The 23,833-nt window shown below is 42.1% G+C and overlaps 1 protein-coding gene across 4 annotated transcripts in view; it reads left to right on the top strand.

Annotated features, from left to right (window-relative positions):
• Window positions 1-23,833, top strand: part of DPYD (dihydropyrimidine dehydrogenase) — a 701,931-nt gene that overhangs the window by 638,543 nt on the left and 39,555 nt on the right. The window lies entirely within an intron of this gene.

Genomic DNA, 23,833 nt, shown 5'->3' with positions numbered 1-23,833 from the left:
GAATTTACCTGTTTCCAAAAGTGGAGCTGGTTGAGCCTCTAAATATCCATTTGTTTTTTAATCCCCTCATTCCAAATCAGAGCGAAAACTAGATTTTTTGAAGTTTCCTGCAGAAAAGAGCTTTCAAAAATAAATAAATGAGCCCGCTGCAGAAAAGTAAAGATATCACTATTCAGTTTACCCTAAACAAAACGTAACAGCCAGTTGTCCCAGTTCACCCTGGGGCAAAGATAGTTTGTGGCACACAAACTATCCCACCACCCCAAGAGAACTTGAGGCCCTTCCCCAATGCAATCTCAAGCCATAGAGGGAGAGCCTAGAAATCCTGACAGCCTCATGTTGAGCCAACAAATAAGAGATGTAGTGATAAATGGAATGATTGATGATAACATTGAGATTTGGTTATTATTCTTATGACTTTAGTTCTAGAGGAATTTCAGAAATGAATTTAAAAAGTAGTACAGGAGCCAAACAGCCAGGCTTGTAGGCTTGGCTGTAGGGCTGTACTGCTGACTCTTACTACACTGAGGGACAGAAAATGTAGGCAGGCTACAAAAAATTCTACTGCAATATATTACAGCTGGTGGAACCTTCTTAAATTATTCCCTGCTTCTTATCACAACACCCACAGAATTCAGATAAATGTTGATACCTTCTTTACCTTGTCGCACTATAGGGATATATTTTTTTTTTAAGTTGAGAAAAATTAGAAGTCTTTTCCAGGTACGTAAGGAATACAACATGAAACTCACAGCTTTTTCATGTCTTGTTTGTATGGGGGATGTTTGACAGGAATTGGATAATTTGCCAGAGAAAACTTATTGCACACCGCTTGCATATAAATTAACAACAATGAAAGTGGTAAATTAAAATTGCAACATTGATTTCCTTTTTAGCTCTGCTCTGCATTTATATAGGTTTTATTATTGCTGTGATTTACCTTCTACTAAAAAAGGAAATTAAAAAAGAAGCAGGAACTGTGATCTTTGGAAACTTCACCTCATGGAGGATACTGCAGCATGTCTTCTCAGAAATAGGGCGACTTGTAAGCTCATCAGACTTGTCTTTCACTCTCTACTTTGGCTTCACAAATGATATCAAATCAGCTCTTAATGCTCTCAGAACATTTACTGCTCAAGGTCCAATTTATCTTGAGAACATTTAAAGCCCCTAGTTGAAGACTGGAGTCAATGACTCCACTCCACAGGCAAAATGAAGCTTTCTTAGGTCAGCAGTGCAAAAACCAGAACTTGCCCAGGAGCTGGTCCCTGGCTCTGGAACAAATTGCCACTGAAACTAAGAATCATCACAGTCATCATCACCCTCCACTCTAAGAGCAAAGCATACTTACCAACTTTACTGCCTTTACTGTAAATGTAGGAGACTAGGTACTTTTAAAAAAAACCCACTCCAAACACCAAAATTCTACCAACAAAATACTCCACTGCATACACAATTCTTCCCTAGAGGAGTGGAAGAAAGAAAATATGAACTGTATGTGTTAGATTAATCATATTGCTTAATACAGAATATGCTCAGATATTACATTGATAAGGTTGGTGTAACAACCTATACAGAATAAAAAAGAACAAAAATACTATGGAAGTTTGGTTTTATTTCCTGTCTTTGTCTTCCAAAAGAGACAGAGGGAGAGAGAGAGAGAGACTGAGAAACAAACCCCAGGAGCTGAAGTACACACTTAAAAGAATAGAAACTTGTATATATTAAATTAATTTTCTTTTCAAAGGAAGAAATAAATTGAGAGAGGACCTCTTTGAACCGTATTTCAAATGACAGTCTTGGGGCTGACTTTCAGTAATGGTATATACCCCCAAGTACTTCACTGTGATCCATGCCTGTTCTGAATCTCTGAAAATCCAGGCCAGTGTTACAAACAGGTAACTTAATTTTGTGCCATAGGCAAGAATTAATCAACACAAGCTAAAGGGAAGAATTTTAAGGAAAGTAAGGCAAGATTTATGTAAAATAAAAGAAGTTAATAGTAGATTATTTTATGAAGCAAACTGAGCTCCTGCAGGAGAAACTGATAGTAATGCATTTTAAATGTAACGTGGCCATTAGTAGAATGTTTTATAATCTCTTTAGTATAAATAATCAATACATATTTAGCATAAGAATATACAGTGAACAGCTGTGCATAATCCTTGGAACTGTGTGTGACCCTACATAACATAAAGGTGTTGTAAAATTGGTAAATATCCTAGTTTAAGGATGTTAGGGCATGGCTTGTAGGGGAAGGGGATACAGACTGGATTAAAATATAAGTACAATAGGTATACATCTAGGCTAGGTACAGATAGTCAAAAAGCCTGAATAGACATGAATAGAAATTAATAGACATTTACCTTTGATTCAGGAAATGCAGTCACATGCCTCCAGTGGCTCAGGCTAGAAGCCAAGAAACACAAGAACATGTGTGTTCACTTCCTCTTCCTGCTGCCCACAAGGTCCCTGGAATTTGCATTCCAGAATTACAGCAGCAGGACTCTGCAGGGTTGCTCATCATTACTTCTTTATGCTTCAAGGTGCCTCTGGGGTTTGTAGTCCACAGTTGCAGCCAGCAGCACGTTTGAGTGGGGAAAGCAGTATTTAACCCCTCTCCCTGGCCCTAGCCCCCAGCCAGGGTTTGTCTGAGGGAGGAAGGTAGTCCCCTGTAGACTGAGTTATAACTCTAGCCAGACTTGCCCTCCCCACCACTCCTTTGGCAGCCAGCCAGCCCTCACTGTTCCAGCTAGGGAGCAGAGGGGTGGGGCCAGCCCTGCTCTCTGGAGCAGACAGCACAGCCTAACCCCAGACTGGAATGCATTCTGGGATACTCTGATTTAATTTGAACCAGAAAGAAGTGTGGGACAGAAGTTTCATAAACCAGTTTGACCCAAATCAGTTAAATCTGATACTAAATTCAGCCAGGTTTATCTTAAACCAGTTTCAGCCATTTTGAAACTGATTTATGCACACTGAGCTTCTGTTCTGTTACAGGTTTAAACCAGTTTCTGGTCACTTAAACTGGTTTATGTGTAACTTCTGCCCCTAGCCCCCATGCACTGATTTCTAATTCCTAGAGTCAGGCTGCTCCCTATGTACTTGTTCCAGTTTCTACCTTCTACTTGTTCCACTTTCTACTATAGATAGCAGCAGACTTTCCTTAGTAGAACTAGCATGCATAGAATAGCCTGGCACCAGAAACTTTCAGAGGGAGTTGAGTAGTGGAGGAGGGAAGTTAGACCATAAGGTTCAGTATGGGATTGGTGGGATAGGATTACTGGTGGGCTGTGTGGAGCCCTGGAAACAGAGACATTGAACTGTGCCTTAGAGCTCTCTGGTTTTAGAAAGATTTTGATGAGTGAGAACAGCATGTGGAGGCAGGAAAATACTTAAATAGGGCCACTATCTTGATTTGCTCTGTCCAATGCCTTAGTACTGATCATGATGGCAGAAATGAGTGGGTTCCTATTGGCATACTTGAAATCAGAAACTAAAAGACTTGCAAAAAGAATAAAGAGAAAACAATCATGGCAGATTCCTACTGTGATGGGAATGAGAAATGGGCAGAGGAATATGAGAGTGAAAGTGTACAAGAAATGGATTTTTTTATTACCATGAGAAAATTAAAATTATTTGCTGTAATAGGCAATATTTCCTGTAAAAGTAAAGGCTGCTTTCTGATTCAACAGTACCAAGTACTGAACAGGAGGTCCCAAGTAAAAATTTAGAAACCCTTTAGAAGTATTTTCAACCTTCAAAAAACTGTCATCTTTTCAAAAAGTGTTGAAAATCTGGAGATATTATAGATCATTATGTTGCCAAATGGCACAAAATGGCTGACCCATACACTTATCAAATCTTGAAAGATGGACTAATTTATGATAGGTCAGTAATAGGGGTGAAAGATGCAGTAACTCAAATGAGAAACCTCAAAGAGCCCCCACTACTTTAACAAGAGCTAGAGATGTGAGCAAACCTAGTGAACCAAATGTAGAGCATAAATGGAGCAGACACAGAAAATTAAACAAGTAGAACAGAGAAAGCAAGAAAATGTAGGGAAAAGTACACCAAAAGTTTTTCAAAGCAAATGCACAAATACAAAGCTGAGAAAATAAACCAAATAAAAAGAAAAGCCTTTTTTTAGTGCTGAGAACAACTGGGTAATGGCAGATGCCATGTACCTGGGGTCACGCTAATTGTGGTGAAAGAAATAATTCTACCAAAGCTCACTGAAAAGAAAAAACAAAGAGAAAAATCCACCATATCAAGGAAGCAATCAGTTTCTCAGAGGAGGAGATTTTACACAAATCTGACATCAGTGCAGTGCAAAACAGCAAAAATAAATCATTTGTACAGCTCACAATAATACTAGATTCAAAGACAAGGCAGCAGCACAAAAATGAACAGGAAATTGAATGCCAAACAAACAGTGAGCACCAGTGATGCTGGATTACAAATACTTCCTCAGCACAATATTCAAGAAAAGAAAGCAGAACTAAAAAAAAAAAAAAGACTAAATTACTACATTTACTTAAATATAAGATGAGCCTGAATTTAAGACTACCCCCCAACACTTAGATTCTATATATTGAAAATTTATAAATGTTATAATTTCCCATAGGCAGGGAAGGTTCTTTGAGTAGATGTGATATCTTTTATTAGACCAACTAAAATAATTGGAAAAAAGTTATTTGCAAGCTTTCAGGCACAAACACCCTTCTTCAGGCATTTGGAGATTCTGTTGCTGTTATGAGTTCTCCAAGGTAGAAAAGAAGCTAAAGTGTAACAAGAAGTCTGTGAAAATGTAAATGAGTGGAAGTTTGGAAGCCAAAGGGTAGAGATAGGAGGGGAGAAGGGGAAGGGAGGGAGATATGTGAAGGAATCTAAGTGGTCAGCTTCAGGTAGGTTACCTGGTGAATTAGATGTCAGGCAGGTTATCGTGTGTCATTATACATTTTACATTTTCACAGACTTCTTGTTACACTTTAAGAAGAGTGTTTACCTTCTTGTTTACTTGGAAGAACTCATCACAGCAGCTGAGTCTCCCAATGCCTGGAGAAGGGTGTCCGTGCCCGAAAGCTTGCAAAGAACTGTTTTCCAACTGTTTTAGTCTGTCTAATAAAAAATATCACACCTACCCAAAGAACTTTGCCTGCCTTTGTCCTTAGACCAACGTGGCTACAACCAACAACCCTACATAATTTCCCATGTGTAGAATCTAATTACTGGAGAGTCATCTTTAATTTGTCCCCCCCACCACTGCAAGGAGGCAGGCCGTGGGGAGACAGGGGGTGTGAGGAAGTCAAACACCTTGCCCCCTGTGTGTGCCTGTCCCCCTGCCTCCCCTCTGCCCCCCGCAGCCTCAAGCCCCACTTCTGCCTTTGTCTCTACTCCCCCTGCTGCCCTTCCTCAGGCTTCTCCCTGTTCTAGTCTGTGACACGGAGCACAGCCCCAGCCCAGCTCCCATAGCAAACATGTGTAGGTCCCTAACAAATTCACAACAGAAGTAGGGTGTTTTGCAGCTCATTTAATCTTGTAGGTTCCTCATGCCCTCCACCACTGGTTGGTGGAGGGGCCCAGATTGCAACTCACTCCTGATTGGAGTGGGAATCAGAAACTGCAGTTTTATATGTGGCACCATTATTGCCTCCCCACCAGTTAGCAGCAGGGTCACTGGGGCCCCTCAGCCAATCAGCAGTGAGAAGCAGAAATAGCACCATATTTACAACTGCAGTTTTTGCCTCCCTTCCAATGAGGAGCAAGCTGCAAGTGGGTCCCCTTCACCAATCAGTGTCTGGGGGGCGTGCAGGGGAACCTGAAAGATTAAAGGAGCCGCATCACACCCCACTTGCACTGTGAATTTGGTAGGGCCCGAAGTATGTGTGTTTCACACCACTGCTGTGGGCTGGACTAGGGGCAGATGGGGGAGCACAAGCTGTGTTGGGGGCAAGAGGGGGGAAAGGGCAGAATGTAGAGGCAGTGGTGTGGGGTCAGGCAGCAACTGAGGCTATGAGCTCAGCCACAGCAGCTTCCTGCCACCCCCACCACCCTTGTACTTGATTCTAAGATGAGTGAAATGAGGGAGGGGCCTTCATCTTAGAATCAATTAAATATGGTAATTTTTGTAATGATGTCATTGTAACACCACTCAGACAAAATGAAGTACAAGAATAACAACATGGTAAAATATACAGGTTTAAATTTCAAGTAGCACAGACAGCACAGAATTGTCTTGCTTTTATCTAAAGGAAAAAAATTCATAAGGTCTAGTAGGAGAAAAACTTTGGAACAAACGACTCCTCACAACAGATGCTCAAGCAAAATAGAGCAAACAAGATATTAAGCCCTCCCTACAGCAAAGCTGCAGAAAGTTTACTATCATGTTTTGAAGGACAGCAATGTTTTAAAAATAGCCTAAGACCTGGAAATGGGTTAAATGGATGGTGCTAGTACAGTTCTTGCCCCGCAGAGCATCCATTATATTAAGACTAAAAGCAATGGGAACAATAAAGCAAATCAGAGAAGATAGCTGAAGAGCCCATAAGTTGGATAAACCGTGTAGGAGCCATAGGGAAACCAGGCATGATGTGCATTGTCATAAACCCAGGCTGCTTAAAAAAAACTCCAAAAAGAACTCTGAACCAGATTTCTACAACTACAGATGCATTATCTGACTTCCTAAAATCAAAAAATATTGTCAGTATTTGATGCCAAACACAGATCCTGGGAAGTGCTAATGGATAAGAAAAGATACCAGTAAACAGGTACATATACTTGAGCATGCTTTTTGGGATCAAATGTGCAGCAGTAGAATATCAGCACCAGCACCAAGATTTATATATTTATTCTATTTAAGTGCCATAAAACACTAATAAAACTCATTCGAACCCGTAACAGAGCTGATGTCATTCTAGTATGCAGGAGCAGACATAGCATTGCAGAAGCTATGGCAGATCACGAACACAACTTCATCTGTCTGCTAGAAAAAAAACAAGAGAAGTAAATCTTAAGATAAATGCAAATAAGATGAAATTGCATTAACTATACCATAAATGGAATGCTTGTTAACCTCCCAAGGTTTACAACCTAACCCCTAAAAAGTAAAAGCAATGTAGTAAAGCACCATACCTCAAGATGTTAAGTCAGTTCAGAAGCTATTAGGATATGTAAACTTATCTGACAAAATTTATTCCAAGTCTGCCCTGAGATGACTTTTGCATAGGCTTAAATTATAGCCACAATCACCGCAACACAGTGCAACTATCACACATATTACAGACTTGATGATTTGAAATATTATAGTGTGAATGGAGAGGCAGCAATACTATGAGATGCTGTTAAGACAGGGTTTTGGAAGCCTTACATCATGAAACCATGCCAGCTGTACAGGAACATGGGATCCTAATCTGTTAGAACAAAGAGAAAAAGATGACATAGAAAGTATCAACCAGTTTCAAGGTAGAAGCTAGAGAGAATCTGGGTACATCTATACATGCCCCCCACGGTACAGTTGTTACTGCACCATCATTTAGTACTTGCTTTAGGAAGTACTAAATGATGGCACAGTAACAGCCGTTACTGCACCATCCTAGCAGTGCAGAGTTATTTTTAGCAGCTACATTGCTGTAGCAATGCACTATAGCGAGATATAGTATAACTTCATAAATCTGCATATCAAAAATCTGGAATGCTCAAAAATCCAGCACATTGAGGAGTAGCAGCAGCCAGTCCCAGAGTAGTGGAGGGGGAAGCTTGCACATGGCAGCTGCCGCCACCATCTACCACCCCGTGCCGCTGCTCCACGTGCCATGGGACTGGCCACCACTACCCGCCCCCCCTGTTCCATGACCAGCCGCCACTCTGGTTTAAAAAATCCAGAATTTTCACATTTCTGGCAGGTGCTTAGTCCCAAGCATACCAGGTTTATGAGGTTATACTGTATCTTGTCACTATGGTGATGTAGCATCAGCATCATGGTTCGTTCCCACCAACATTATGGCAGCGTAGCATCACATGTAGATGTGCCCTCTGAGAAGAAACTGAAAGAAAAAGATGTACAAGTGCTAGATGCCAAAAAGACAAGATGAACATAAAAGGTAGTGTTATCAATCTCATAAGGTCCCTTCCAGCCCTAAACGTCTGTGAATCTGTGTAAAGGTGTAGCCACCAGAGACTGCACCTTGAGTGGCAGCACTGGCAGGGACTAGGGTGGCAGCAGCAGCAGCTGGGCTGGCAGTGTTGCCCACATCTCATTATGTTACTGGAATATTGTATGGACAGGCAGCCACATCATAGTACTTAGATCACTGAAGACGGAAATTCTATCAGGAATACATTGGAGCCATTCTGGAATAGAAGTAAATATCTGAAAACCCAGGATGCTATATACTGGCCTAACCTGACCAAGATTATCCAAGATCTGGTGAGTAACAGGAAAATGCAGGCTGATCAGTAAAAAGAACAAAAAAAATACAGGGCATTCCCAACAGATCTTGAAGCACATTAGGAAACACCTTTTTCAGGGAAATATAAAAGCAATTATTGTTGGCTTCTATTCAGACTTCTGGGAATTATTAGTTATGTCTGTAGTAACCATTGTAGACAAAGCAATGAAGCATTTCATCAGTTATGGTATCCCAAACTGTGTAGGTTTTGACAGTGGACCCTAGTTTTACTTGCAGTGAGTTCATACCCTTTTCCTGAGAATGGGAATCCAGTCATCTCATTTCATTATCATGCCACAGCCAGTCAAATGGCAAAGCTGAAGCAGAAGTGGAATGTGCTCAGACTCTAAGGAAGTTTGAAGGAAGAAAAAAATATAGATGGCAAGCTGCCTTTAAATGGAGAAACACAGAAGACATGAATAGTAGGCTGGCATAACTCTTGATGTCAAGATGCAAGCATACCTTAATGTCTATAGCTCCAGCAACTGACAAGCTAAAGACTTCTTAGAACTATGACCTGGAAACCTGTCAAGGTCAAATTATTTCCTAAGGACAGACCAGGCACTTGGAAGCAAACTACTTGTGTCAAACAGATAAATCCTCATTTGTACAACATAGACGTAAATGGGCATATTTTTCACTAAAACCACAAATGCTTGTGTCTTATACAAATACAAAACAAGACAAAAACCACAGAAGTGGAGAATAGTGAAGTAAGCACTCTGCTAGAGCTTGATCAGCAAGATGTGAGAAAAACACAGGCCAGTTTGCAATTAGTTAACCGGAACAGACTTCTAAACACCACATCAGCACAACAACCATGTGCAAAATAGTATCCTGTTGTCACAAGAAAGATGCATGTGCATTCCCACATTAAACTGCCTTTAAAGTACACACAAGACTGTGAAGCATGAAACAACAACCCTCCCAAGTTAAAAGAAAAGCCTTAATTATTAAGCAAATTTAGCACGAGTTAGTGGGGGGAAAAAAGTTGATGTTAAGTTTTATATATAATGTTGATTTGATGGGAGTACAGTAGGCCTAATTCTGCAAGTAGAGGTGGTTATGGTATTCATGATCTACATTCCTAGCACAAATAAATGTGACAAATAGGGACATTATGCTTAATGGCATCTTTTTTAGGGGTTGCTGTATTATGCACAGGAAATGTTGAGAATTCTGTTGTCAAGAAGTGATTGAATGATGAGAGAGGCCAGCATATGTGGAGGAAAGAATACAGCTCAAGTATTGCAGTGTCTTGGCTATTTTCCCTTGTGCTTGAACACTGACCAATGTCTGCCTGAGCCTGCAGACAGTCTGAAACAATAGTGCAGAGATGCCAGCTGCCCTATTCATTTTAATGGATTGCTAACTACTATTCTGGAAGCCCTTTGCTGACACTACTCCAGCAGAGGACTCAGTGTGGTGACCTTTTGTGTTGCCACTAAATCACGCCTCTGATGGAGTGGTGATGTCAGGGGCCCACATAGTCTTCTGCTTGGATTGGTGAAAGCTCACTCCTAATTGTATTTTCAGTTCATCTGAAAGCAGACAGTGAGCAGTCATGGAGGTAGACGGGAAGTCCCAGCCTACCCAAACAAGAGTGGTGGTTGTCACACGTATAGGTTCTTAACAGTGTCACACCAAAGGAATTTGAAGCATGGTAAGCTGCGGGGGCTAGAACAAAGAACTGTTTTAATTTAGGTCTGATGCTAAGAGCATTGCTGGGCTCTATTTTGGCTGCTGGAATGACCCTTTGGGATTTGTGCTGCATGCAAACTAAAGCAGGCCTGAGGTCCCTAGTGGCTATGGGAAATATATCAATTTGTCTATGAGGGCTCTCTACAAAATGTGAAAAGGTAAGATGCATAGAAGATATGGATGACCTGTAATGATATCAATCAGGGCTATCCAACTGGCAGCCCCTGAAGTGTCCCAGCACAGCTGCCACTGCATGCCACCCCCATTGTTGTTTCTGCCACAGCAGCTGGGCTCTTCAGGTTTCCCTGCCCTCCTCCAACTTCCACTTCCTGTCCCTGCTCCTGGAGATCGTGCTGGGGAGCCTGAACTGTAGTGTGCAGTGGGAGCCAAAGTGCCTGTGCTGTGCACACAGCAGGAAAGGGAGCCAGACTGCTTGCTAGGAAAGGGGGGAAGGTACTGTGCATGGGATGGGGGTGAGGGAGTTGGGCTGCCTGTACTGCAGGCAGGTGGGAGAGGAGGAGAGCTGCAGGCTCCCCAGGTTGCTGCAGGCTGCCCATGAAGCCAGGAGCAGAGAGAGGAACCAGGCTGCTTGTGTGGTCAGGAACACAGTGGGAAGCTGGACTGCCCTCGTGGCTAGGAGTTGAGGGGCAAGTTTGCCCGCACTCTGCACGTGGTGGATGGGCAATCTCTAGGCTGCCTGTGTAGTAGGAGGGGGCACCCACACATGGAGCAGCATCAATCTGTTTCCTGCATCTTGTGCAGCCCCAAGGCTGCAACCCACAGGTCTGTAGCCCCCCCAGCTACCCAAAAGTTGGACACGTCTGGTAGAGAATATGCTGTCTGTAATCTTTACAGCAACAGTCTTATCCTACAGAATATTAACTTACAGCAGCATGTGGCCTGTGGGCCATATCTGGCCTGTGGAGCAATTTCTTCCAGTGCACAGGGCTTCTGGTAGGCCCAGGAATTCAGGGGCAAGGTAAGTGGGAGCAGGGCCTGATGTGGAATTCAGGACTATAAGGCTGCACTGGGGACAGCCTTTGGCAGCAAGAGAATGAGTGATGCTGACACAGCAGTGCTTGACCCACTGCCATTCGTCCTGCCACTGCTGCGTCTGGGTCTGGATTCAGCCTGCAAGGAGCCCCATGGTGTGGATCTAGCCCGGCAGGTGGATGAGCCTGACACCTCTGACTGAGAGAACGTGTTCTATGCAGCACATTTTGTTTGTTCTTTTTGCTTTATGGTTCCATAGCCACAAATGATTTTTACAGAAGCTGTATATTGCATCACTCCAAATATTTCTGATAGCCCTAAGAAGATATATTATGTCAAAAATATAAAAACAGTTCAGTTTTTACAATTTAAGGGAAGATGTAATTTAAAATAATATGTTTTTGAATATACAACACTGCAGGACTCCTGTGATCACTCATCCAAAATAAAGTATATTATTTAGGAGCTATTTAAATGCAGACAAGCTGAAGACATGTCTGTTTTTTAAACAGCACTAAAAAGATGCATATGGTGAGACTTTTCATTGTGCAAGTACAGTGCCTGTTATGAAGAAAGATAGACCCATGCTTGTGCATCTGCGGGCTAAATCTGAGGGTCTGCTGTTGAGAACTGAAGATCCAGTCCTTCAGATGTTCAAACCCATACTTAACCTTATGCCAGTGGAACTACTTACATGTTCATAGTTTCACCTATAGGTAACTGCTTGTAGAATCAGAGTTGAAATTATTTTACTTATACATTTATGTTATTTGTTGCTTCAATACACAAAATACCTGAATGAGCATATATTACAAAGCAATGTATAAAACAGATGTTTGCATATGTCAATTGTTTCTATTTAAGTAATGCATAATCAACAACTAAGACAATATCCTACTACTATAGCATTCCAAGAATGTTTTAAAAGCATAGATAAAAGGGAGCATCTATGAATGTCCAAGTATTACTGGACATTGGATTTTTTATACATTATAATCTGCCTGGCAACTGACTCCCCAGCCCAGCCCCTGGCTTCCTTACTTTTCATTCCATCCAGGAAGAGCACACACCAATTGCTGAAACTTCCTTAGCCTGATGAAGGGTTTTTGAACTCAAAAGCTTGCTTAATAACTATTCTCCAACTATTTGGGTTGGTCTAATAAAAGATATCAAATTCACCCAAGGAACCTTGTCTGCCTATGTCCTTAGACCAACACGGCTACAACCTACACCCCTGCAAGTATTACTGTGCACTTAAATCTGGGTACTCATTTAGTAACAAGAAAAGTCAGAACTCAATTCACATTTATAATTTTAATTGAAAGTAGGGGAAGGGGGTTATTTTTTAGGGGAATTGGATTTGTTTTTTATCTTGAAATGTATACATGTTATTTCCTGGCTCAAATCATTTGATTAGATTTTTAGGGAAATCTGGCTCTTCATCTTATTGTCTTAAGTGAAAATCTAATCAAATTAACATTTTAGAAGTATATGACTAGGTATGATGTACTAATATATAAGATAAATAGGATAATATAGAGAGAGCTAAATAGGTAAGAGATACTGTAGGAGATCTAGAAACTTATTTCTAATGTGTATTTTTCTATGTGTGGGTCTATGTCTGGTTTTTATATAGTGCCTATCACTTTGCTGTCTAATCATTGCTATCTTAATATGGATGGTGATGCAGATAACTGTTGTGTTGGCTCAAAGAAACTAACTTTGGTTATTTTATTCATAAGTTTTGTATAACATTTATTTGAAATAGTCTAGGGATTATTTATTTCTCAGTAAATAAGCTTAAAGTTTTAAGAAATATAAATGAAAACAGTTTTTATGTAGTTTTAGACTAAAAGAAATGCAGCATGAGCTGTAATGGAAACTTGGGAAATGGTCAGCAGCAGTGGATACATATGTCTACATGAGATGCTACATCATCGTAGCAACGTACTACAATGACGTAGTGTTGGCAGGCAAAAACTGTGATGCCTCAGCTATGTTGCTGTAGCATCATGCTCCCTCATTATAGAGTGCCGCTACTGCAACGTAGTGGCTAAAAATTACCATGTGCCGCCAGTATGCCACAGTAATGGCTGTTACTGCACTGTCTTTTAGTACTTAGGAACAACAGCGCTTTAGAGGCGCATGTAGACTAGGGCTGTGTGAAGTTTCAATCCGTGATTGGATTCAGCGGATATTCAGCCCAATTCAGTGGCCGAATCTACGAATCTGAATTGAATGAGAGGAACCTTTAATCTTTCCGAATCAAATTGGAAACCTCCAAATCGATTCAGAGAGATTCAGAAAGATCCAGCGATTCAGACATAGACACAGCTTTAAATGTTTTTTCTACATACCTCTAGGTAGCAGGCGGCTTGTGAATGTTGCAATGTTGGGACGCATGGAGCGTCCCACAGGAGCATGGGGGGCTCCCCAGTGTGCTTGGCAGCAGACCCAAAGTAGACCAGAAGCACTTCCGGTCCACTTCTGGGTCTGCCGTCCTGCGCTTTCCTGCCTCAGCAACGGTGTCTCCTGGGTCTGGGAGGGCACCTGGGGTCCCCCCGCGGCTGCTCCACTTCTGGTCCACTTCTGGGTTCACTGCTGAGCACATGGGGGGGGTCCCCCCATGCTCCTGTGAGACACTCCATCTGCCCCAGCATTGCAGTGTTCACAAGCTGCGCTGGTACCTCGAGGTATGTAGAAAAAACTTTTAAAGCTGTGTCTATGGTTGAATAGCTAATTCTGTGAATCAGCATCAAATCTTCAGATTTAGATTCAGCCAAATCAAATCAGGGACAGTGATCCAAATCAACTAATCGAATCACTGTACCCAATTCAGTCCAAATCCAATAGGGCCTGCTTTGCACACTCCTAACATAGACATCCTAGTGAGTCACAAACACCCCCTTTATATTGGTTTGTATGGCTTTCAGGAGCTGGACCAAGACTGAGGAACAAACCTTTCTAAGAGATAAAAATGATTGTGGACTCCACCACTTTCCAGATAAAAACTAAGTCTTTCTTCCATACTTTATGGATATATGCACACAACTTCTCAAGCTATTTCTCCTACAGGCTGTTAAAAGCAAAAATAAGATGTTATTTCAGTCTAATTTAGAAGATGCTTACACATTGTGGTGAGCTGTGTAAGTTGCTAGGAAGGTACATGAATCTGACAGGATTTGGTAATGAGATTAGTGAGACCCAGAAGGTGGGGAATTGAGCTCCAGTTCACACTGTTCTTAAAATTCCCCACCCTTTTGTTCCTAACAAATATGACCCTCTCCAACCTGATTGTTTTAAGCTGTGATTTTCTAAAGTAAAAGCCAAAGGGAGTTAGGCACTCAGTTCCCATTGGCATTCAGTGAGGGTTTGGTGTTTAAATCTCTTAAATTTACTATAGTTTAATAAAAAAAGGATTTATATTTAGAGGTGGAAGAGGGATAAACTCTTTCTCAAAAGCAGCAAGAAGGGAAGGAGAGAGAGTGAGAAGATGTCCTTGGGCAGTATATTTGAAAGAGGTGGCTTTGGACATATTGGTGGAAAATTTTGAAATCAATGAGTTTTTTGATTATTTTAGTTTCAGGTCTCTACTATTCTGCCTTTGAGAACTAAGAACCCAATCCTTGAGACACGCACACCCATGTTTAACTTTATACCATTGGAACTACTTACATGTTCATAATTTTACCTATTGCAACTACTTGTAGAATTGGGCCTTTTCCCCCTTCTGCCAGGGCAAAATGGTTCATAAATCCACCAGGCCTATTTTTACTCAACCCCAATCCATTTTATGGAATGGGATCCTTTAGAGTTAGGTTCACAGAGAAGGAGTCCACAATCTCTATGCAGAATGCCTCGCAGTTCAGGCTCCTTTGAAAACTATGGATTCAACACAAAAGAATCTTGTAAGATTACCATATTATCCTGGGCTTTGCCCCTTTAAATCCATGAAGGAAGATAAAGGATATGATCCATGTGGTATAATATGGTATAAATGACTTTAATCTCATCATAGTCTTTCACATCCAAAATTCATCCCATAATCTTTATTACTGTAAGGTATATATTGTCACAAAAGCTAGGCAGGCAAAGCAGTTGTATAAAAAGCCTATCTCAGAATGCCTCTCCCCCCACCCTTTTTTTTTCCAAATGTATAATCCATCAAAAATAAGAATTTATAGTAAAAGGCTGGTACACAGCCTAAATTGCATTGTCAATAATAATGCATATGTGATTTATTTAGAGCAGGCAAAAAAGTATGTACTTGATATTGCAATAGCTACTTAATGCACAAATAAACCAAACTCAGTGGAAATGAGCATGCAGTAAATTTACCTCTTAACAAAATAGATGTCCAGTGCAACAGTGCATTTGATTCCTATTCAAAATGTATTAGGGAAATTCCCATATGAATAAATGTTTAATGAATGACCTTCCCACACTTATACACTAAACGCTAAAAATGATACCTAACAATGAATAAATCTGTTCTACATTTATCTGAAATTGTGCAGGTAGTATCCTCAAGTGCTTAAAAGAACAAAATAAAAGCAAGGCATTTAAGTAGGTTTGTATTTATGCTATTTTAAAATGGGTCTGTTTCATTGAAAATTATATTTTACATGATTTTCATAGTAAAAATGGTGATAATCCTAGCAAAAAATAGTGCAGCCCAAACAAGCAAGTACTTCAAGATTTCATATTGTAGATAGTAAAACAATTTTTGAGAGGTAGTGAACTGACCAAATAAAACAAAAATGAGAGGGAAAGAGTAATCATTTCCTTTTTACTCTGTTTCCTTTAATTTCAGTGAGAGTTTGGACTAACTAGGAACTGCAGAACTTAACACTAAATGCCATTCTGAAAGCTTATTTTTTACAAGGATGGTGAGCACAAAATACAGATGAGCTTGGATAATCAAGCTGATGATTAAAATCACCATATTGTCTATTTGGTTCTTTAAAGACTTTAAAAGACAATGGCAACCCCCACAGTCTTAGCCACAAGAATTGTTGTTTACGCTAGGACTCTTTTGTCTGCAGTGAATATTTTACATTTAAATTAGAAATCTGTAAACTAGAGGTAGAAGGATTACTATGTATGAGAGCTGAATAAGGAGAAACATTGTTGTCTGTGCAGAAGGATAAGTACTGCAGTTCATCTGACATAAGAGATGGATTACAACGAGTGTGAAGTGGAAGAAGGTGTACTTAGGAATTATTAGCAATGGTTTGTATTTAAGTAACCTATTAGTAGATGATAATAATAATAATATAGGTACAGTTATATGAGCTGCAATCTACCAGAAAAAGTGGAATTCAGTTCCAAATGTATTGAGGTGTTTTGTTGTTTACAGTGTAGCCAAGTTTATAATAAATCTAGGCTAGATTATTTCTCCATGCAAAAAAAGGAGAAAGAGCATGCTTTCAAGTAAAAAACGTATGCCCCTCACACACAGGGAAAGGATCTGCTACTGAACACAGTTCATCCTTGGCTAGGTTTTCAGTTAAACCATATTCAGCAATGATCTGGTCCTGACTCATCCTCAGCCTGGATCAGCAATAGAAGCTTTGCTGACTAAGGTCAAGAACACACAAAATAGTCCTCAGAACCCATGGATTCCATGGAGGCACCTGGAGGCACATGGGGCATGCATACAGTTACTCTTTATTGCATTCTTCCCTCAGAGCTACTCTCATTCTCTTGAGAGCTATCCTGAAAAAAATGGTTTCCTCTGCAGGAAAACTTCCATGGAAAAGTCAGTATAGTTTTAAATTATGTTAATTTGCGTGCATTCTTCATGGAATTCTGGGAGTAAGATAGTATTTATAAATCAGGCAACTTTTCCTAACCCATTCACATCATAGGGACTATTCACACTGTAGATTGCATTGTTATGTAAAGATAGTCAAACTAGTTTTCAATGGACTAGTTTGGGTTTCAGAAGCAATGGAACTGTGGCAACATGCAGGTTCATCTAGAGCTCCAAAAAGCTGGGCACAGACTTGTTTAAGTGTTGTTGGGCATGTCTACATGTACTATTAATTTGCTGTAAGCTTACTGTGCAGTAAGCTTTCCCTAGGAGCACGTCTACACGTGTGCACATCAGGAGCAAATTTGCTCCAGGCTCCTGCCAGTGCCAGCCCTGGGCTGGCAAGGAACAGTGGGGGCAAGCCTGGGCTCCAGGGGATCGAGGATGCTGTCCTGCTTCTGGGGCAGCTACCTCCCAGCCCTGGACTCTGTCTTGGGCAGCTGCCTGCTGTCCATCCCCCACTACAATCTCGGATTTGCTCCTTGTCAGCTGTATACATGTGTGCTACTGTGCTGTAGCTGCTGGGTGTGTCTACACGTGCACAGTTACTATGCAGTAATTTAGGTTACTGTGCAGTAACTATGGCGACTTATGCTGACTTGGGCTTAAATTTGCTTCTGCATGAATGGGGTTGCAAATTTGCACCAGATTAGTTACTGTGCAGTAAGGCACAAGTAGATGCCTTATTGTGCAGTAACCCTGTGTATGTGGACTGACTTGGGACTAACTTTACTCCCAAGTCAGTCCACACACAGTGTTACTGTGCTGTAATGCCTACATGTGTAGATGCTGGCATAAAAACTGCGTACTGTGCAGTAAATGTACGTGCAGACATGCCCACTGCACAGTAAATCAACTACCTGTATTTACAGGTAGTAGCCAACCATGCAGTAGATTAATTTACTGTGCAGTAAATTCTGTGCATGTGTAGCTGGTGATGTTTTACTGCATAGTAGATTAGCTTACTGCTCAGCAAAGCATCTCATATAGACATACCCACTATGCTCCACACAGTTTCACTGAGAGGGCATTATGATGCATTGTAGTCATCTCCTGTTTTCTTTGTATAGCTTGGGAGCAGTTGAGCTTCCCTCCACCATGTGCAAATTTCCAAGGAGTATTTGGGGGCTATTTAATTTTTTGGATTGTCTTTAATTTCTGGAAAAGCTGTTTAACATTTTGGTCTGAGATTTACCATGCCAGTCATTTGCCTCAGAAATATTTTGGTAAGTTTGTCTAAATTGCTCAGCCATTTCCAAATAAGGGACTAAGGAAAGCTAAGGTTTTCATGTGACTTCACAGTTTATCACCTGGATATAATTAGCCCATAAGTGATATGTGTGTATATATATAAATATATAGCTTTACATGCAAAAATGAAGATCATGAGTTGGAGTATATTTTTATTTTAGTAAAAGCAAAACAAACTAGTATTTGCACAAAGTTTTCCCAACAGTAAGGCACAATTGATCTATGTTTCTTAAAAAAATGCAGTTGAATACAGTTGTATTTGCTTGCCTGTCAGATATTTATTAATAGACTTTCTGCTGTCATCTTTGTTACACTGCTGCTTAGCTGACAGAATTTCATTTACATAAATGGGTGGAAAGTCCTTTTCTTACATGTCCAACAAACTGGAGACAAAGTGCCTGCCAATGTTTTAATTTCTTTTTCATGTTCTGGTGAGAGAGTGAGAAGAATGCTTTCACTCCACAATGTCATGAATATGATAATCTATGGAAATCACAGAAAGCAGGTACTTAAGTTAAGCACATACTGTACTACAGGAATCCCTGATGAATTCAAGTCTCTTCTGTTTAGAAAAGATGTTGTTGTCTATTAAGTGACAGACTGCCAGATGTTCATGAAGTATCACAGTAATGTGCTGAAATCTGTATCTTCTTCTCATCACCCCAGAAGGTAACATTCTCTTAGCATCCATGTCATTCCAGCTTTTGATTGTAAGTGTAGAAGTTTGCTTCACATATTAACTCGTTTTTGTCTTATTGATGAATATTTCATGATAGACTTCAATACATCTGTGGAATATAAGATTTCACTGCACTACAGCAACCTGCAATACTAAAATCTTTCATTTCATTCACTATAAAGTGGCACAAAACATCTGAGTCAGAACAGTGAGAATAACTCATTAATGATATCTAAACAGTGAGAAAAATTCTATAGAAAGCAAGAATAATTTTGTTATTAACATAATGTATATAATACACTACACAGTGATGGAGTTATTTACATCAGGATAATTCAGTATAGCTAGAGCAATGATGGCCTCACTGGGAACATCTACACGTGCTACAAATGTGATTGAATAAACTTTGGCACAGTTCATGCCAGAGTTTATTGCTCCCAGGTACCACATTTACACTGCAGCATATTAAGCTGGGTCAGAGCAGCCCCAGCTGGCAGGAGGTCTGGGGGCCAGCCTGCCAACCTGGGACTACTCTGGCCTGATTCAACATGCTGCAGAGGGGCTGGCTGGGGCATGAGGATGTTCCAGTGCAGGGCTATCTGGCAGGCAACCCCCACACTGAAGCACCCTTGTGCCCCAGCCAACATGTCAGCACCTATGCATGCATTGCTGTGCACTAAATAACACCACCACAGAATGGTACTTGTGTTTGCACATACCATCATACAACAGCATTTATTAGCTTACTGTGGCCTAATAGGGTAGCTAATTAGTCATCTCCACAGTAAACGTCTCATGTAGATGCTCCCACTGTGATTCTTGAGTTCAAGTTCCATTCCAGAATTGTGCCAAAGGCCACCCACGATTAGCCCAGCTATAAATGGTACCTGGTCAATTGGACAGGGGAGTCAAAGTGGATGGATGTGATGCTAGCCATGTCACTTCCTTGTGTTCTGTTGAGTGTAGAACTTGGCATGCCATAAACATACTAGCTGTATCAGCCGCTAGGCTCAGCAGTAGGAGTGGTGGGGTGATGTTGTAGACATAGTGGTCTAGGAAAAATGCAAGAGGCAAGCATTTTTGTGGGTAATCTTTTAATGACCCAGCTGTATATTTGGGAGTGTAACAGGGAACCCTTTAATGACATTTCCCAGTCATTAAAGACAGTGGCCTAAATGAAGACACAACTCAAAAAACAGTGCAGTAAAAATGTGTGATTTCAGAGCCAAATTCTGTGCTGTGGCATGGCAGAAGTGGGGAGCCATAATCCCATTACTTAGAGCAGTTTGGGGAATCTATGCCAGTTATTTGTAACCCCAAGGAAGTGTCTGTCATCTGAAGATTGTTGGAGAGCAGCACTCCTGACATCCCCTGCCCCTTTCCATACCATGCTCCCTGCCCACTTCCTGTGCTGAGTTAAGACCAAGGAGAGGATTATAGGAGTTGTCAATGCTGGTCCTACAAAAACTCTTATACAAAGTCTTTTCTGCTATGTAAGTATCCAGCTGGGGGGGATAAATAAGCAAAAGACACTGTAGATACTAAGTGAATCTAATCATATATGCCTAAAAGAATAGAAACTGGGATTATAAATTTCATTTTCTCTATTGTCATTTATATTTAACCTTCATAAACTGGACACTTTAGGAGCTGAATATGAAAATGTCTTCTCTTTGCACACGTTATTTTAAAGCCTTAGAATTTAGATCAATCAAAACCACTTTTCACTGCTCAAAGACAGCTTTCCTTGATAAGGACAATTCCCTTAGCAGATTCAAAGTTTGCCCTATAGCTCCTTTTTGCCGATCAGATTTTTCAGAAACATCACAAGAATATACTTTATTGGGAAAAAAAAAATTTTTTTCAAGAAAATCAAAAATAAAAGCCTTGAGAGTAGCTGTGGGGTAGTACCGCTAGATTAGTTTCATTGCCCAAAGTTTCAGGTGTTGCAGATGCAAGTAGGAACAAGTGTGCTGGGCATGCTTGAGAGCATTCCTCCCTGGACATCTCAGGGGCAGGGTGAAGACATGCCCCTAAAGCAGAGGCAGGCAAAGTCTGGCCTGTGATGGACTCCATTTCCCAGACACCCGTGCCCACATCACTGCAGCCAGTTTCCATGGAGACCCCAGGGGGTGGGGCTGTGACAGTGCAGGCCTGGGGCCTCCATGGAGACTGGCCCAATCAGCACTGGCAGGGAGCATGACTGGACAGGGAACTGCTCCGGGGCTGGGGCAGTCTCTGTGGAAAAACCCAGGCTCTCACTGTCATGGCCACGCTACTCCTAGGGTCTTTGTGGAAACTGGCTGCATCAACATGGGCAGGGGCTGCTGGGAAATGGAGTCTGAATCCATCATTTTGCCCACCCCTGCCCTAAAGTAACCTAGGAGAGCTAACTTCAGTTTTCATGACTCTCCAAATGAGGAGAGTAGTTCAAAGTAGTTTTTGTGTCTCCCTTGGCTGATTGTCTTTCTGGCCCAGTGCTTATCTCTCCCAGCATTTCCTAACTTCTTCCTCCCCAAATAGCCCTCTCCCCAAAGATGCTTCAGCTCCTTAGGCACTTCCAGAGATCCAGCTGTCTGAAGCAACTGCTTGGTTCCATGTTCTCCTGAGAAGCTCCACACTTAGTTTGTCCTCTTCTAGCCTTTTGTGCTCCAAGCTTCTAGAGGTGCACTGATACTTCAGTCCCATATGGGATCGGCACCAATATAAAGAAAACTGGCTGTATCAGATATTGGCTCAATGGGGCTGATAATTTGGCTGATAAATGCCCATGCTGTACACAGCTGCAGTGCAGCACTCAGGCAGTGAGGAGCAGTCAGCAGTGTGGAGATGCCTCCAGCTGGTAAGTCAGGTGTGGTGGAAGGGTGGAAGGGCAGTGGGGAAAGAAGAGGCATGGGGGGGGTGCAAAGCAATGCCCCTGTGGTGAGGGAGGGGGCAGGCACTGCCCAGGTGGGGGGGGGGGGCAGAACCATGGCTTGTGAGGGGAGGGAGATGGCTCCCACTGCTCCTTGCACCCCGGGAGAGCATGAGGGGGGGTGTGCCCCCTGGATCTGCATGGAGCATGGCAGGCTGCAGCCTGGGCTCTTCTTGGTGGAGGCTGGGCTTGGAACGGGCACCGGCAGTGCTGGGAGGATGCTGCATCCACCCCAAATTTCACCACCACTCTGCTCCCAGCACTACCGCCACCAGCCACCTAGTGCAGCCCCGGCTCTTCCCAGCGCATGGGTGGAGGCAGGGTGTGGAGGCAGGGCTGTGCCAGGTGGCTGCCGATGGCAGCACTGGGAGCAGAGTGGCAGCAAAATTTGGGGTGGATGCAGCATCCTTCCAGTGCCACTTCCACCTGCTCCAACCTCAGCTCCGACCAAGAAAAACCCTGTGCAGCCCTGCCCCATGCAGATCTGGGGGGCACACCCCTGTGCCCTCCCGGGGTACAAGCAGCAGCAGGATCCACCTCCCCACCATGAGTCATGGCTTCGGCTCCACCCCTCCCTCACCACAAGGGGAATTAATTGCTCCCCCCACGCCTCTTCCCTCCCCTTCCACCACACCAGACTTACCAGCTGGAGACAGCTGTATCAGAAATCAGATTGGTATCAGCCGATATGCCTCCTTAAATATCGGCGATTAGTATTGGTCCCAAAAATCTCTATCGGTACGCCCCTAAAAGCTTCCAAAGCCAGGTAGAAGCCTTAATAGTTACAAATCTATTCTTCATAGATCTATAGATTAGACAGTGTAACCAAGATTCATTCAATCCTTATTGTTAAGAACAGGGTCAAATGAACTGGCCATCTCTGGATTATCCTTGAAACTCACCTGAATCAAGCACGATTTCCCTTTTCTGTGTCCTGTTGAGGACAGCACTGGGAGCAGTTACAGATGAGTCAATGAGAGAACAACAACCCATGAGAATTAATTGGCAGAGGGAGATCAAGATCAACATCTTGGTTGATTTATAAAGTGCCACCAGTGATTTATTTGGCAGCTTTACCAATAGAAGTATTATACAACAATTTGCATAGCCACATAATGACATAGTTATGCAGGCTGTGCCTATAATGGTTACTACCACTTACGAGGTGCATCTACACATGCATTTGATCCAGGATCAGTTTACTTGTGAAAAACCTTTTCGTTAGTAAACACTCCTGGGCAGGCATCTGTCACAATCCAAAGTTGTGAGTTTTTGTTTGTGTGTGCTTCGGCAACGCTGAATTATGTTCCCGCTAAATTGCAGCTTCCTTTCACGGTGGAGTTCTCTGCTGCGGAAGAGAACTCCGGTGCAACGGGGAATTTCCTGCCAAATTTGTAACTTCTTTGCATGGTGCATTTCTTTTGCGTCTCAGAGATGCACGGTGCAAAGGAGTTCCCGCCATTTGTATAAGAGTTTGTGCCACATTATTGGGCAACTCTAATATATGCACACGTGGTGGCTAGCGATTGGCTTGCTAGCCGTATAAAGTGCTTGGGTGGCTTCCACCCAAGTTGGAGAGAAATCACTTGGAGAGAAATCACTTAAAGAGCGTGAAGATTTCTAAACGATGCGGATCCTCACGGACCCAACGCATTTCTTAAGCAGGCAACAGAGGTCTAAACAGCCTCTGGCCTCTGCCCGTCGCTGAGCACAATCCTAGACGTATCCCTTTCCTATATGCTCAATTTTCGAACCCACGGAGCCTTAACAACTCCGGGGCCTGAGAACTGAACAGAGCCCATGGACCTTCGACAACTCTGTGGGAAAGAAACTGTCGAACCCGCAGAGCCTTAACAACTCCGGGGCCAAAGAACCAAATTTGTCGTAGTCCTCCAACGAGGATTTAAGCGGAGCTGCACCTGGAAACTGTCCAGCCTACACTGCGACCATCTTGGGTGTAAGTAAATAATCTTTCAATCAACCATTACGCCTCTGTGACTAATTCTAGCCCGTGCGTGCCTTGCCGCCAT

The sequence above is a fragment of the Alligator mississippiensis genome, chromosome 5 (assembly GCF_030867095.1).
Source record: "Alligator mississippiensis isolate rAllMis1 chromosome 5, rAllMis1, whole genome shotgun sequence".
NCBI classification, from domain to species: Eukaryota; Metazoa; Chordata; order Crocodylia; family Alligatoridae; genus Alligator; species Alligator mississippiensis.
This window is presented reverse-complemented; position numbering and strand designations above follow the sequence as displayed.